Raw genomic sequence first — 16,584 nt, 5'->3', positions numbered from 1 at the left:
TATATCACATCTTTTTGTGATGTAGACAAGTTGGTCAAAGAGCCTGTTTAGTAAACAGAAAATCTTGATTTCGAATGTCAGCAGTGCTTTCCTTTCTTCATGTCAGTTTGGGGCTGTTAGCCGAAAAAGAGGACTTTCACTTTTGTTTGACATCAAACATGTCTTTCCCAAAGCACTAATAAAGTGTAATTGAGAGAAAAAAAACTTTCTGCTTTTGAAATGCTCTAAAAGGAATTAGATTAAATAAGTTTCTTTAGAGAATATAGGATGGCTTCAAGCATTACAAATTAAAACCAGTGGAATTTGAGTAAAAAAAAAAATTTTGCTTTTGAAATGCTCTAAAAGGAATCAGATGAAATAACTTTCTTTAGAGAATATAGGATGGGCTCAAGCTTTACAAATTAAAACCAGTGGAATTACACATTAGATGCTACAAATTTTCATAGCAGTTTTCGGAAAAAGCAGAATAATAAATATTCACCTATGGAACATGTGGTGCTGTGGCTTAGTTGGTTAAAGCGCCTGTCTTGTAAACAGGAGATCCTGAGTTCAACTCTCAGCAGTACCTTGTTTTTGTCTTCTCAAGAATAAGCTTCCTATCTTAAAGCAGGTGTTTTACCTGTGTGCAAACTCAAATTTGCCATTGTTCCAGCCCTACTGATAGTGCAATTGTGAGATTAAGAATCTCATCTAAATGCTGAAAAGGAAGTAAGATTGCTTCAAGCTTGACAACTTAACCAACTTAACCAAGATGCTACATCTTCTCAAGAATAAGCTTCCTATCTTAAAGCAGGTGTGTTTTACCTGTGTGCAAACTCAAATTTGCCATTGTTCCAGCCCTACTGATAGTGCAATTGTGAGATTAAGAATCTCATCTAAATGCTGAAAAGGAAGTAAGATTGCTTCAAGCTTGACAACTTAACCAACTTAACCAAGATGCTACATCTTCTCAAGAATAAGCTTCCTATCTTAAAGCAGGTGTGTTTTACCTGTGTGCAAACTCAAATTTGCCATTGTTCCAGCCCTACTGATAGTGCAATTGTGAGATTAAGAATCTCATCTAAATGCTGAAAAGGAAGTAAGATTGCTTCAAGCTTGACAACTTAACCAATGGATTTTATTTTGAAATGCCTCCACTTTCCGCAACTGACTCTCTAAGCAGTCTTTCCAATATATCACATCTTTTTGTGATGTAGACAAGTTGGTCAAAGAGCCTGTTTAGTAAACAGAAAATCTTGATTTCGAATGTCAGCAGTGCTTTCCTTTCTTCATGTCAGTTTGGGGCTGTTAGCCGAAAAAGAGGACTTTCACTTTTGTTTGACATCAAACATGTCTTTCCCAAAGCACTAATAAAGTGTAATTGAGAGAAAAAAAACTTTCTGCTTTTTAAATGCTCTAAAAGGAATTAGATGAAATAAGTTTCTTTAGAGAATATAGGATGGCTTCAAGCATTACAAATTAAAACCAGTGGAATTTGAGTAAAAAAAAAAATTTTGCTTTTGAAATGCTCTAAAAGGAATCAGAAGAAATAACTTTTTTTAGAGAATATAGGATGGGCTCAAGCTTTACAAATTAAAACCAGTGGAATTACACATTAGATGCTACAAATTTTCATAGCAGTTTTCGGAAAAAGCAGAATAATAAATATTCTCCTATGGAACATGTGGTGCTGTGGCTTAGTTGGTTAAAGCGCCTGTCTTGTAAACAGGAGATCCTGAGTTCAACTCTCAGCAGTACCTTGTTTTTGTCTTCTCAAGAATAAGCTTCCTATCTTAAAGCAGGTGTTTTACCTGTGTGCAAACTCAAATTTGCCATTGTTCCAGCCCTACTGATAGTGCAATTGTGAGATTAAGAATCTCATCTAAATGCTGAAAAGGAAGTAAGATTGCTTCAAGCTTGACAACTTAACCAACTTAACCAAGATGCTACATCTTCTCAAGAATAAGCTTCCTATCTTAAAGCAGGTGTGTTTTACCTGTGTGCAAACTCAAATTTGCCATTGTTCCAGCCCTACTGATAGTGCAATTGTGAGATTAAGAATCTCATCTAAATGCTGAAAAGGAAGTAAGATTGCTTCAAGCTTGACAACTTAACCAACTTAACCAAGAAGCTACATCTTCTCAAGAATAAGCTTCCTATCTTAAAGCAGGTGTGTTTTACCTGTGTGCAAACTCAAATTTGCCATTGTTCCAGCCCTACTGATAGTGCAATTGTGAGATTAAGAATCTCATCTAAATGCTGAAAAGGAAGTAAGATTGCTTCAAGCTTGACAACTTAACCAATGGATTTTATTTTGAAATGCCTCCACTTTCCGCACCTGACTCTCTAAGCAGTCTTTCCAATATATCACATCTTTTTGTGATGTAGACAAGTTGGTCAAAGAGCCTGTTTAGTAAACAGAAAATCTTGATTTCGAATGTCAGCAGTGCTTTCCTTTCTTCATGTCAGTTTGGGGCTGTTAGCCGAAAAAGAGGACTTTCACTTTTGTTTGACATCAAACATGTCTTTCTCAAAGCACTAATAAAGTGTAATTGAGAGAAAAAAAACTTTCTGCTTTTGAAATGCTCTAAAAGGAATTAGATGAAATAAGTTTCTTTAGAGAATATAGGATGGCTTCAAGCATTACAAATTAAAACCAGTGGAATTTGAGTAAAAAAAAAAATTTTGCTTTTGAAATGCTCTAAAAGGAATCAGAAGAAATAACTTTTTTTAGAGAATATAGGATGGGCTCAAGCTTTACAAATTAAAACCAGTGGAATTACACATTAGATGCTACAAATTTTCATAGCAGTTTTCGGAAAAAGCAAAATAATAAATATTCACCTATGGAACATGTGGTGCTGTGCCTTAGTTGGTTAAAGCGCCTGTCTTGTAAACAGGAGATCCTGAGTTCAACTCTCAGCAGTACCTTGCTTTTGTCTTCTCAAGAATAAGCTTCCTATCTTAAAGCAGGTGTTTTACCTGTGTGCAAACTCAAATTTGCCATTGTTCCAGCCCTACTGAGAGTGCAATTGTGAGATTAAGAATCTCAGCTAAATGCTGAAAAGGAAGTAAGATTGCTTCAAGCTTGACAACTTAACCAATGGATTTTATTTTGAAATGCCTCCACTTCCGCACCTGACTCTCTAAGCAGTCTTTCCAATATATCACATCTTTTTGTGATGTAGACAAGTTGGTCAAAGAGCCTGTTTAGTAAACAGAAAATCTTGATTTCGAATGTCAGCAGTGCTTTCCTTTCTTCATGTCAGTTTGGGGCTGTTAGCCAAAAAAGAGGACTTTCACTTTTGTTTGACATCAAACATGTCTTTCCCAAAGCACTAATAAAGTGTAATTGAGAGAAAAAAACTTTCTGCTTTTGAAATGCTCTAAAAGGAATTAGATGAAATAAGTTTCTTTAGAGAATATAGGATGGCTTCAAGCATTACAAATTAAGATCAGTGGAATTTGAGTAAAAAAAAAAATTTTGCTTTTGAAATGCTCTACAAGGAATCAGATGAAATAACTTTCTTTAGAGAATATAGGATGGGCTCAAGCTTTACAAATTAAAACCAGTGGAATTACACATTAGATGCTACAAATTTTCATAGCAGTTTTCAGAAAAAGCAGAATAATAAATATTCACCTATGGAACATGTGGTGCTGTGGCTTAGTTGGTTAAAGCGCCTGTCTTGTAAACAGGAGATCCTGAGTTCAACTCTCAGCAGTACCTTGTTTTTGTCTTCTCAAGAATAAGCTTCCTATCTTAAAGCAGGTGTGTTTTACCTGTGTGCAAACTCAAATTTGCCATTGTTCCAGCCCTACTGATAGTGCAATTGTGAGATTAAGAATCTCATCTAAATGCTGAAAAGGAAGTAAGATTGCTTCAAGCTTGACAACTTAACCAACTTAACCAAGATGCTACATCTTCTCAAGAATAAGCTTCCTATCTTAAAGCAGGTGTGTTTTACCTGTGTGCAAACTCAAATTTGCCATTGTTCCAGCCCTACTGATAGTGCAATTGTGAGATTAAGAATCTCATCTAAATGCTGAAAAGGAAGTAAGATTGCTTCAAGCTTGACAACTTAACCAATGGATTTTATTTTGAAATGCCTCCACTTTCCGCACCTGACTCTCTAAGCAGTCTTTCCAATATATCACATCTTTTTGTGATGTAGACAAGTTGGTCAAAGAGCCTGTTTAGTAAACAGAAAATCTTGATTTCGAATGTCAGCAGTGCTTTCCTTTCTTCATGTCAGTTTGGGGCTGTTAGCCGAAAAAGAGGACTTTCACTTTTGTTTGACATCAAACATGTCTTTCCCAAAGCACTAATAAAGTGTAATTGAGAGAAAAAAAACTTTCTGCTTTTGAAATGCTCTAAAAGGAATTAGATGAAATAAGTTTCTTTAGAGAATATAGGATGGCTTCAAGCATTACAAATTAAAACCAGTGGAATTTGAGTAAAAAAAAAAATTTTGCTTTTGAAATGCTCTAAAAGGAATCAGATGAAATAACTTTCTTTAGAGAATATAGGATGGGCTCAAGCTTTACAAATTAAAACCAGTGGAATTACACATTAGATGCTACAAATTTTCATAGCAGTTTTCGGAAAAAGCAGAATAATAAATATTCACCTATGGAACATGTGGTGCTGTGGCTTAGTTGGTTAAAGCGCCTGTCTTGTAAACAGGAGATCCTGAGTTCAACTCTCAGCAGTACCTTGTTTTTGTCTTCTCAAGAATAAGCTTCCTATCTTAAAGCAGGTGTTTTACCTGTGTGCAAACTCAAATTTGCCATTGTTCCAGCCCTACTGATAGTGCAATTGTGAGATTAAGAATCTCATCTAAATGCTGAAAAGGAAGTAAGATTGCTTCAAGCTTGACAACTTAACCAACTTAACCAAGATGCTACATCTTCTCAAGAATAAGCTTCCTATCTTAAAGCAGGTGTGTTTTACCTGTGTGCAAACTCAAATTTGCCATTGTTCCAGCCCTACTGATAGTGTAATTGTGAGATTAAGAATCTCATCTAAATGCTGAAAAGGAAGTAAGATTGCTTCAAGCTTGACAACTTAACCAATGGATTTTATTTTGAAATGCCTCCACTTTCCGCACCTGACTCTCTAAGCAGTCTTTCCAATATATCACATCTTTTTGTGATGTAGACAAGTTGGTCAAAGAGCCTGTTTAGTAAACAGAAAATCTTGATTTCGAATGTCAGCAGTGCTTTCCTTTCTTCATGTCAGTTTGGGGCTGTTAGCCGAAAAAGAGGACTTTCACTTTTGTTTGACATCAAACATGTCTTTCCCAAAGCACTAGTAAAGTGTAATTGAGAGAAAAAAACTTTCTGCTTTTGAAATGCTCTAAAAGGAATTAGATGAAATAAGTTTCTTTAGAGAATATAGGATGGCTTCAAGCATTACAAATTAAAACAAGTGGAATTTGAGTAAAAAAAAAAATTTTGCTTTTGAAATGCTCTAAAAGGAATCAGATGAAATAACTTTCTTTAGAGAATATAGGATGGGCTCAAAAATTACAAATTAAAACCAGTGGAACCAGGTTAAAGCGCCTGTCTTGTAAACAAGAGATCCTGAGTTCAACTCTCAGCAGTACCTTGTTTTCGTCTTCTCAAGAATAAGCTTCCTATCTTAAAGCAGGTGTGTTTTACCTGTGTGCAAACTCAAATTTGCCATTGTTCCAGCCCTACTGATAGTGCAATTGTGAGATTAAGAATCTCATCTAAATGCTGAAAAGGAAGTAAGATTGCTTCAAGCTTGACAACTTAACCAATGGATTTTATTTTGAAATGCCTCCACTTTCCGCACCTGACTCTCTAAGCAGTCTTTCCAATATATCACATCTTTTTGTGATGTAGACAAGTTGGTCAAAGAGCCTGTTTAGTAAACAGAAAATCTTGATTTCGAATGTCAGCAGTGCTTTCCTTTCTTCATGTCAGTTTGGGGCTGTTAGCCGAAAAAGAGGACTTTCACTTTTGTTTGACATCAAACATGTCTTTCCCAAAGCACTAATAAAGTGTAATTGAGAGAAAAAAACTTTCTGCTTTTGAAATGCTCTAAAAGGAATTAGATGAAATAAGTTTCTTTGGAGAATATAGGATGGCTTCAAGCATTACAAATTAAAACAAGTGGAATTTGAGTAAAAAAAAAAATTTTGCTTTTGAAATGCTCTAAAAGGAATCAGATGAAATAACTTTCTTTAGAGAATATAGGATGGGCTCAAGCATTACAAATTTAAACCAGTGGAATTACACATTAGATGCTACAAATTTTCATAGCAGTTTTCAGAAAAAGCAGAATAATAAATATTCACCTATGGAACATGTGGTGCTGTGGCTTAGTTGGTTAAAGCGCCTGTCTTGTAAACAAGAGTTCCTGAGTTCAACTCTCAGCAGTACCTTGTTTTTGTCTTCTCAAGAAAAAGCTTCCTATCTTAAAGCAGGTGTTTTACCTGTGTGCAAACTCAAATTTGCCATTGTTCCAGCCCTACTGATAGTGCAATTGTGAGATTAAGAATCTCATCTAAATGCTGAAAAGGAAGTAAGATTGCATCAAGCTTGACAACTTAACCAATGGATTTTATTTTGAAATGCCTCCACTTTCCGCACCTGACTCTCTAAGCAGTCTTTCCAATATATCACATCTTTTTGTGATGTAGACAAGTTGGTCAAAGAGCCTGTTTAGTAAACAGAAAATCTTGATTTCGAATGTCAGCAGTGCTTTCCTTTCTTCATGTCAGTTTGGGGCTGTTAGCCGAAAAAGAGGACTTTCACTTTTGTTTGACATCAAACATGTCAACTTAACCAAGATGCTACATCTTCTCAAGAATAAGCTTCCTATCTTAAAGCAGGTGTGTTTTACCTGTGTGCAAACTCAAATTTGCCATTGTTCCAGCCCTACTAATAGTGCAATTGTGAGATTAAGAATCTCATCTAAATGCTGAAAAGGAAGTAAGATTGCTTCAAGCTTGACAACTTAACCAACTTAACCAAGATGCTACATCTTCTCAAGAATAAGCTTCCTATCTTAAAGCAGGTGTGTTTTACCTGTGTGCAAACTCAAATTTGCCATTGTTCCAGCCCTACTGATAGTGCAATTGTGAGATTAAGAATCTCATCTAAATGCTGAAAAGGAAGTAAGATTGCTTCAAGCTTGACAACTTAACCAATGGATTTTATTTTGAAATGCCTCCACTTTCCGCACCTGACTCTCTAAGCAGTCTTTCCAATATATCACATCTTTTTGTGATGTAGACAAGTTGGTCAAAGAGCCTGTTTAGTAAACAGAAAATCTTGATTTCGAATGTCAGCAGTGCTTTCCTTTCTTCATGTCAGTTTGGGGCTGTTAGCCGAAAAAGAGGACTTTCACTTTTGTTTGACATCAAACATGTCTTTCCCAAAGCACTAATAAAGTGTAATTGAGAGAAAAAAACTTTCTGCTTTTGAAATGCTCTAAAAGGAATTAGATGAAATAAGTTTCTTTAGAGAATATAGGATGGCTTCAAGCATTACAAATTAAAACAAGTGGAATTTGAGTAAAAAAAAAAATTTTGCTTTTGAAATGCTCTAAAAGGAATCAGATGAAATAACTTTCTTTAGAGAATATAGGATGGGCTCAAGAATTACAAATTAAAACCAGTGGAACCAGGTTAAAGCACCTGTCTTGTAAACAAGAGATCCTGAGTTCAACTCTCAGCAGTACCTTGTTTTCGTCTTCTCAAGAATAAGCTTCCTATCTTAAAGCAGGTGTGTTTTACCTGTGTGCAAACTCAAATTTGCCATTGTTCCAGCCCTACTGATAGTGCAATTGTGAGATTAAGAATCTCATCTAAATGCTGAAAAGGAAGTAAGATTGCTTCAAGCTTGACAACTTAACCAATGGATTTTATTTTGAAATGCCTCCACTTTCCGCACCTGACTCTCTAAGCAGTCTTTCCAATATATCACATCTTTTTGTGATGTAGACAAGTTGGTCAAAGAGCCTGTTTAGTAAACAGAAAATCTTGATTTCGAATGTCAGCAGTGCTTTCCTTTCTTCATGTCAGTTTGGGGCTGTTAGCCGAAAAAGAGGACTTTCACTTTTGTTTGACATCAAACATGTCAACTTAACCAAGATGCTACATCTTCTCAAGAATAAGCTTCCTATCTTAAAGCAGGTGTGTTTTACCTGTGTGCAAACTCAAATTTGCCATTGTTCCAGCCCTACTGATAGCGCAATTGTGAGATTAAGAATCTCATCTAAATGCTGAAAAGGAAGTAAGATTGCTTCAAGCTTGACAACTTAACCAACTTAACCAAGATGCTACATCTTCTCAAGAATAAGCTTCCTATCTTAAAGCAGGTGTGTTTTACCTGTGTGCAAACTCAAATTTGCCATTGTTCCAGCCCTACTGATAGTGCAATTGTGAGATTAAGAATCTCATCTAAATGCTGAAAAGGAAGTAAGATTGCTTCAAGCTTGACAACTTAACCAATGGATTTTATTTTGAAATGCCTCCACTTTCCGCACCTGACTCTCTAAGCAGTCTTTCCAATATATCACATCTTTTTGTGATGTAGACAAGTTGGTCAAAGAGCCTGTTTAGTAAACAGAAAATCTTGATTTCGAATGTCAGCAGTGCTTTCCTTTCTTCATGTCAGTTTGGGGCTGTTAGCCGAAAAAGAGGACTTTCACTTTTGTTTGACATCAAACATGTCTTTCCCAAAGCACTAATAAAGTGTAATTGAGAGAAAAAAAACTTTCTGCTTTTGAAATGCTCTAAAAGGAATTAGATGAAATAAGTTTCTTTAGAGAATATAGGATGGCTTCAAGCATTACAAATTAAAACCAGTGGAATTTGAGTAAAAAAAAAAATTTTGCTTTTGAAATGCTCTAAAAGGAATCAGAAGAAATAACTTTCTTTAGAGAATATAGGATGGGCTCAAGCTTTACAAATTAAAACCAGTGGAATTACACATTAGATGCTACAAATTTTCATGGCAGTTTTCGGAAAAAGCAGAATAATAAATATTCACCTATGGAACATGTGGTGCTGTGGCTTAGTTGGTTAAAGCGCCTGTCTTGTAAACAGGAGATCCTGAGTTCAACTCTCAGCAGTACCTTGTTTTTGTCTTCTCAAGAATAAGCTTCCTATCTTAAAGCAAGTGTTTTACCTGTGTGCAAACTCAAATTTGCCATTGTTCCAGCCCTACTGATAGTGCAATTGTGAGATTAAGAATCTCATCTAAATGCTGAAAAGGAAGTAAGATTGCTTCAAGCTTGACAACTTAACCAACTTAACCAAGATGCTACATCTTCTCAAGAATAAGCTTCCTATCTTAAAGCAGGTGTGTTTTACCTGTGTGCAAACTCAAATTTGCCATTGTTCCAGCCCTACTGATAGTGCAATTGTGAGATTAAGAATCTCATCTAAATGCTGAAAAGGAAGTAAGATTGCTTCAAGCTTGACAACTTAACCAACTTAACCAAGATGCTACATCTTCTCAAGAATAAGCTTCCTATCTTAAAGCAGGTGTGTTTTACCTGTGTGCAAACTCAAATTTGCCATTGTTCCAGCCCTACTGATAGTGCAATTGTGAGATTAAGAATCTCATCTAAATGCTGAAAAGGAAGTAAGATTGCTTCAAGCTTGACAACTTAACCAACTTAACCAAGATGCTACATCTTCTCAAGAATAAGCTTCCTATCTTAAAGCAGGTGTGTTTTACCTGTGTGCAAACTCAAATTTGCCATTGTTCCAGCCCTACTGATAGTGCAATTGTGAGATTAAGAATCTCATCTAAATGCTGAAAAGGAAGTAAGATTGCTTCAAGCTTGACAACTTAACCAATGGATTTTATTTTGAAATGCCTCCACTTTCCGCACCTGACTCTCTAAGCAGTCTTTCCAATATATCACATCTTTTTGTGATGTAGACAAGTTGGTCAAAGAGCCTGTTTAGTAAACAGAAAATCTTGATTTCGAATGTCAGCAGTGCTTTCCTTTCTTCATGTCAGTTTGGGGCTGTTAGCCGAAAAAGAGGACTTTCACTTTTGTTTGACATCAAACATGTCTTTCCCAAAGCACTAATAAAGTGTAATTGAGAGAAAAAAAACTTTCTGCTTTTGAAATGCTCTAAAAGGAATTAGATGAAATAAGTTTCTTTAGAGAATATAGGATGGCTTCAAGCATTACAAATTAAAACCAGTGGAATTTGAGTAAAAAAAAAAATTTTGCTTTTGAAATGCTCTAAAAGGAATCAGAAGAAATAACTTTCTTTAGAGAATATAGGATGGGCTCAAGCTTTACAAATTAAAACCAGTGGAATTACACATTAGATGCTACAAATTTTCATGGCAGTTTTCGGAAAAAGCAGAATAATAAATATTCACCTATGGAACATGTGGTGCTGTGGCTTAGTTGGTTAAAGCGCCTGTCTTGTAAACAGGAGATCCTGAGTTCAACTCTCAGCAGTACCTTGTTTTTGTCTTCTCAAGAATAAGCTTCCTATCTTAAAGCAGGTGTTTTACCTGTGTGCAAACTCAAATTTGCCATTGTTCCAGCCCTACTGATAGTGCAATTGTGAGATTAAGAATCTCATCTAAATGCTGAAAAGGAAGTAAGATTGCTTCAAGCTTGACAACTTAACCAACTTAACCAAGATGCTACATCTTCTCAAGAATAAGCTTCCTATCTTAAAGCAGGTGTGTTTTACCTGTGTGCAAACTCAAATTTGCCATTGTTCCAGCCCTACTGATAGTGCAATTGTGAGATTAAGAATCTCATCTAAATGCTGAAAAGGAAGTAAGATTGCTTCAAGCTTGACAACTTAACCAACTTAACCAAGATGCTACATCTTCTCAAGAATAAGCTTCCTATCTTAAAGCAGGTGTGTTTTACCTGTGTGCAAACTCAAATTTGCCATTGTTCCAGCCCTACTGATAGTGCAATTGTGAGATTAAGAATCTCATCTAAATGCTGAAAAGGAAGTAAGATTGCTTCAAGCTTGACAACTTAACCAATGGATTTTATTTTGAAATGCCTCCACTTTCCGCACCTGACTCTCTAAGCAGTCTTTCCAATATATCACATCTTTTTGTGATGTAGACAAGTTGGTCAAAGAGCCTGTTTAGTAAACAGAAAATTTTGATTTCGAATGTCAGCAGTGCTTTCCTTTCTTCATGTCAGTTTGGGGCTGTTAGCCGAAAAAGAGGACTTTCACTTTTGTTTGACATCAAACATGTCTTTCCCAAAGCACTAATAAAGTGTAATTGAGAGAAAAAAAACTTTCTGCTTTTGAAATGCTCTAAAAGGAATTAGATGAAATAAGTTTCTTTAGAGAATATAGGATGGCTTCAAGCATTACAAATTAAAACCAGTGGAATTTGAGTAAAAAAAAAAATTTTGCTTTTGAAATGCTCTAAAAGGAATCAGAAGAAATAACTTTCTTTAGAGAATATAGGATGGGCTCAAGCTTTACAAATTAAAACCAGTGGAATTACACATTAGATGCTACAAATTTCCATGGCAGTTTTCGGAAAAAGCAGAATAATAAATATTCACCTATGGAACATGTGGTGCTGTGGCTTAGTTGGTTAAAGCGCCTGTCTTGTAAACAGGAGATCCTGAGTTCAACTCTCAGCAGTACCTTGTTTTTGTCTTCTCAAGAATAAGCTTCCTATCTTAAAGCAGGTGTTTTACCTGTGTGCAAACTCAAATTTGCCATTGTTCCAGCCCTACTGATAGTGCAATTGTGAGATTAAGAATCTCATCTAAATGCTGAAAAGGAAGTAAGATTGCTTCAAGCTTGACAACTTAACCAACTTAACCAAGATGCTACATCTTCTCAAGAATAAGCTTCCTATCTTAAAGCAGGTGTGTTTTACCTGTGTGCAAACTCAAATTTGCCATTGTTCCAGCCCTACTGATAGTGCAATTGTGAGATTAAGAATCTCATCTAAATGCTGAAAAGGAAGTAAGATTGCTTCAAGCTTGACAACTTAACCAATGGATTTTATTTTGAAATGCCTCCACTTTCCGCACCTGACTCTCTAAGCAGTCTTTCCAATATATCACATCTTTTTGTGATGTAGACAAGTTGGTCAAAGAGCCTGTTTAGTAAACAGAAAATCTTGATTTCGAATGTCAGCAGTGCTTTCCTTTCTTCATGTCAGTTTGGGGCTGTTAGCCGAAAAAGAGGACTTTCACTTTTGTTTGACATCAAACATGTCTTTCCCAAAGCACTAATAAAGTGTAATTGAGAGAAAAAAACTTTCTGCTTTTGAAATGCTCTAAAAGGAATTAGATGAAATAAGTTTCTTTAGAGAATATAGGATGGCTTCAAGCATTACAAATTAAAACAAGTGGAATTTGAGTAAAAAAAAAAATTTTGCTTTTGAAATGCTCTAAAAGGAATCAGATGAAATAACTTTCTTTAGAGAATATAGGATGGGCTCAAAAATTACAAATTAAAACCAGTGGAACCAGGTTAAAGCGCCTGTCTTGTAAACAAGAGATCCTGAGTTCAACTCTCAGCAGTACCTTGTTTTCGTCTTCTCAAGAATAAGCTTCCTATCTTAAAGCAGGTGTGTTTTACCTGTGTGCAAACTCAAATTTGCCATTGTTCCAGCCCTACTGATAGTGCAATTGTGAGATTAAGAATCTCATCTAAATGCTGAAAAGGAAGTAAGATTGCTTCAAGCTTGACAACTTAACCAATGGATTTTATTTTGAAATGCCTCCACTTTCCGCACCTGACTCTCTAAGCAGTCTTTCCAATATATCACATCTTTTTGTGATGTAGACAAGTTGGTCAAAGAGCCTGTTTAGTAAACAGAAAATCTTGATTTCGAATGTCAGCAGTGCTTTCCTTTCTTCATGTCAGTTTGGGGCTGTTAGCCGAAAAAGAGGACTTTCACTTTTGTTTGACATCAAACATGTCTTTCCCAAAGCACTAATAAAGTGTAATTGAGAGAAAAAAACTTTCTGCTTTTGAAATGTTCTAAAAGGAATTAGATGAAATAAGTTTCTTTGGAGAATATAGGATGGCTTCAAGCATTACAAATTAAAACAAGTGGAATTTGAGTAAAAAAAAAAATTTTGCTTTTGAAATGCTCTAAAAGGAATCAGATGAAATAACTTTCTTTAGAGAATATAGGATGGGCTCAAGCATTACAAATTTAAACCAGTGGAATTACACATTAGATGCTACAAATTTTCATAGCAGTTTTCAGAAAAAGCAGAATAATAAATATTCACCTATGGAACATGTGGTGCTGTGGCTTAGTTGGTTAAAGCGCCTGTCTTGTAAACAGGAGATCCTGAGTTCAACTCTCAGCAGTACCTTGTTTTTGTCTTCTCAAGAAAAAGCTTCCTATCTTAAAGCAGGTGTTTTACCTGTGTGCAAACTCAAATTTGCCATTGTTCCAGCCCTACTGATAGTGCAATTGTGAGATTAAGAATCTCATTTAAATGCTGAAAAGGAAGTAAGATTGCATCAAGCTTGACAACTTAACCAATGGATTTTATTTTGAAATCCCTCCACTTTCCGCACCTGACTCTCTAAGCAGTCTTTCCAATATATCACATCTTTTTGTGATGTAGACAAGTTGGTCAAAGAGCCTGTTTAGTAAACAGAAAATCTTGATTTCGAATGTCAGCAGTGCTTTCCTTTCTTCATGTCAGTTTGGGGCTGTTAGCCGAAAAAGAGGACTTTCACTTTTGTTTGACATCAAACATGTCAACTTAACCAAGATGCTACATCTTCTCAAGAATAAGCTTCCTATCTTAAAGCAGGTGTGTTTTACCTGTGTGCAAACTCAAATTTGCCATTGTTCCAGCCCTACTAATAGTGCAATTGTGAGATTAAGAATCTCATCTAAATGCTGAAAAGGAAGTAAGATTGCTTCAAGCTTGACAACTTAACCAACTTAACCAAGATGCTACATCTTCTCAAGAATAAGCTTCCTATCTTAAAGCAGGTGTGTTTTACCTGTGTGCAAACTCAAATTTGCCATTGTTCCAGCCCTACTGATAGTGCAATTGTGAGATTAAGAATCTCATCTAAATGCTGAAAAGGAAGTAAGATTGCTTCAAGCTTGACAACTTAACCAATGGATTTTATTTTGAAATGCCTCCACTTTCCGCACCTGACTCTCTAAGCAGTCTTTCCAATATATCACATCTTTTTGTGATGTAGACAAGTTGGTCAAAGAGCCTGTTTAGTAAACAGAAAATCTTGATTTCGAATGTCAGCAGTGCTTTCCTTTCTTCATGTCAGTTTGGGGCTGTTAGCCGAAAAAGAGGACTTTCACTTTTGTTTGACATCAAACATGTCTTTCCCAAAGCACTAATAAAGTGTAATTGAGAGAAAAAAACTTTCTGCTTTTGAAATGCTCTAAAAGGAATTAGATGAAATAAGTTTCTTTAGAGAATATAGGATGGCTTCAAGCATTACAAATTAAAACAAGTGGAATTTGAGTAAAAAAAAAAATTTTGCTTTTGAAATGCTCTAAAAGGAATCAGATGAAATAACTTTCTTTAGAGAATATAGGATGGGCTCAAGAATTACAAATTAAAACCAGTGGAACCAGGTTAAAGCGCCTGTCTTGTAAACAAGAGATCCTGAGTTCAACTCTCAGCAGTACCTTGTTTTCGTCTTCTCAAGAATAAGCTTCCTATCTTAAAGCAGGTGTGTTTTACCTGTGTGCAAACTCAAATTTGCCATTGTTCCAGCCCTACTGATAGTGCAATTGTGAGATTAAGAATCTCATCTAAATGCTGAAAAGGAAGTAAGATTGCTTCAAGCTTGACAACTTAACCAATGGATTTTATTTTGAAATGCCTCCACTTTCCGCACCTGACTCTCTAAGCAGTCTTTCCAATATATCACATCTTTTTGTGATGTAGACAAGTTGGTCAAAGAGCCTGTTTAGTAAACAGAAAATCTTGATTTCGAATGTCAGCAGTGCTTTCCTTTCTTCATGTCAGTTTGGGGCTGTTAGCCGAAAAAGAGGACTTTCACTTTTGTTTGACATCAAACATGTCAACTTAACCAAGATGCTACATCTTCTCAAGAATAAGCTTCCTATCTTAAAGCAGGTGTTTTACCTGTGTGCAAACTCAAATTTGCCATTGTTCCAGCCCTACTGATAGTGCAATTGTGAGATTAAGAATCTCATCTAAATGCTGAAAAGGAAGTAAGATTGCTTCAAGCTTGACAACTTAACCAACTTAACCAAGATGCTACATCTTCTCAAGAATAAGCTTCCTATCTTAAAGCAGGTGTGTTTTACCTGTGTGCAAACTCAAATTTGCCATTGTTCCAGCCCTACTGATAGTGCAATTGTGAGATTAAGAATCTCATCTAAATGCTGAAAAGGAAGTAAGATTGCTTCAAGCTTGACAACTTAACCAATGGATTTTATTTTGAAATGCCTCCACTTTCCGCACCTGACTCTCTAAGCAGTCTTTCCAATATATCACATCTTTTTGTGATGTAGACAAGTTGGTCAAAGAGCCTGTTTAGTAAACAGAAAATCTTGATTTCGAATGTCAGCAGTGCTTTCCTTTCTTCATGTCAGTTTGGGGCTGTTAGCCGAAAAAGAGGACTTTCACTTTTGTTTGACATCAAACATGTCTTTCCCAAAGCACTAATAAAGTGTAATTGAGAGAAAAAAACTTTCTGCTTTTGAAATGCTCTAAAAGGAATTAGATGAAATAAGTTTCTTTAGAGAATATAGGATGGCTTCAAGCATTACAAATTAAAACAAGTGGAATTTGAGTAAAAAAAAAAATTTTGCTTTTGAAATGCTCTAAAAGGAATCAGATGAAATAACTTTCTTTAGAGAATATAGGATGGGCTCAAAAATTACAAATTAAAACCAGTGGAACCAGGTTAAAGCGCCTGTCTTGTAAACAAGAGATCCTGAGTTCAACTCTCAGCAGTACCTTGTTTTCGTCTTCTCAAGAATAAGCTTCCTATCTTAAAGCAGGTGTGTTTTACCTGTGTGCAAACTCAAATTTGCCATTGTTCCAGCCCTACTGATAGTGCAATTGTGAGATTAAGAATCTCATCTAAATGCTGAAAAGGAAGTAAGATTGCTTCAAGCTTGACAACTTAACCAATGGATTTTATTTTGAAATGCCTCCACTTTCCGCACCTGACTCTCTAAGCAGTCTTTCCAATATATCACATCTTTTTGTGATGTAGACAAGTTGGTCAAAGAGCCTGTTTAGTAAACAGAAAATCTTGATTTCGAATGTCAGCAGTGCTTTCCTTTCTTCATGTCAGTTTGGGGCTGTTAGCCGAAAAAGAGGACTTTCACTTTTGTTTGACATCAAACATGTCTTTCCCAAAGCACTAATAAAGTGTAATTGAGAGAAAAAAACTTTCTGCTTTTGAAATGTTCTAAAAGGAATTAGATGAAATAAGTTTCTTTGGAGAATATAGGATGGCTTCAAGCATTACAAATTAAAACAAGTGGAATTTGAGTAAAAAAAAAAATTTTGCTTTTGAAATGCTCTAAAAGGAATCAGATGAAATAACTTTCTTTAGAGAATATAGGATGGGCTCAAGCATTACAAATTTAAACCAGTGGAATTACACATTAGAT

The 16,584-nt window shown here is 35.6% G+C and overlaps 8 non-coding genes across 8 annotated transcripts; all 8 read left to right on the top strand.

Annotated features, from left to right (window-relative positions):
- Positions 1–494: 494 nt before the first annotated feature.
- On the top strand, positions 495–568 carry TRNAT-UGU (transfer RNA threonine (anticodon UGU)). Its single transcript has one exon. It is a non-coding gene; the product is annotated as a tRNA-Thr (tRNA).
- Positions 569–1,665: 1,097 nt separating this feature from the next.
- TRNAT-UGU (transfer RNA threonine (anticodon UGU)) lies at positions 1,666–1,739 on the top strand. Its single transcript has one exon. It is a non-coding gene; the product is annotated as a tRNA-Thr (tRNA).
- Positions 1,740–3,635: 1,896 nt separating this feature from the next.
- TRNAT-UGU (transfer RNA threonine (anticodon UGU)) lies at positions 3,636–3,709 on the top strand. Its single transcript has one exon. It is a non-coding gene; the product is annotated as a tRNA-Thr (tRNA).
- Positions 3,710–4,623: 914 nt separating this feature from the next.
- On the top strand, positions 4,624–4,697 carry TRNAT-UGU (transfer RNA threonine (anticodon UGU)). The gene has a single exon. It is a non-coding gene; the product is annotated as a tRNA-Thr (tRNA).
- Positions 4,698–9,019: 4,322 nt separating this feature from the next.
- Positions 9,020–9,093, top strand: TRNAT-UGU (transfer RNA threonine (anticodon UGU)). The gene has a single exon. It is a non-coding gene; the product is annotated as a tRNA-Thr (tRNA).
- A 1,282-nt stretch (positions 9,094–10,375) lies between these two features.
- On the top strand, positions 10,376–10,449 carry TRNAT-UGU (transfer RNA threonine (anticodon UGU)). Its single transcript has one exon. It is a non-coding gene; the product is annotated as a tRNA-Thr (tRNA).
- Positions 10,450–11,546: 1,097 nt separating this feature from the next.
- Positions 11,547–11,620, top strand: TRNAT-UGU (transfer RNA threonine (anticodon UGU)). Its single transcript has one exon. It is a non-coding gene; the product is annotated as a tRNA-Thr (tRNA).
- Positions 11,621–13,241: 1,621 nt separating this feature from the next.
- TRNAT-UGU (transfer RNA threonine (anticodon UGU)) lies at positions 13,242–13,315 on the top strand. Its single transcript has one exon. It is a non-coding gene; the product is annotated as a tRNA-Thr (tRNA).
- Positions 13,316–16,584: the final 3,269 nt, after the last annotated feature.

Source organism: Dendrobates tinctorius, unplaced genomic scaffold, assembly GCF_039654945.1.
Source record: "Dendrobates tinctorius isolate UK_male_01 unplaced genomic scaffold, ASM3965494v1 ptg000254l, whole genome shotgun sequence".
Taxonomy (NCBI): Eukaryota; Metazoa; Chordata; class Amphibia; order Anura; family Dendrobatidae; genus Dendrobates; species Dendrobates tinctorius.
This window is presented reverse-complemented; position numbering and strand designations above follow the sequence as displayed.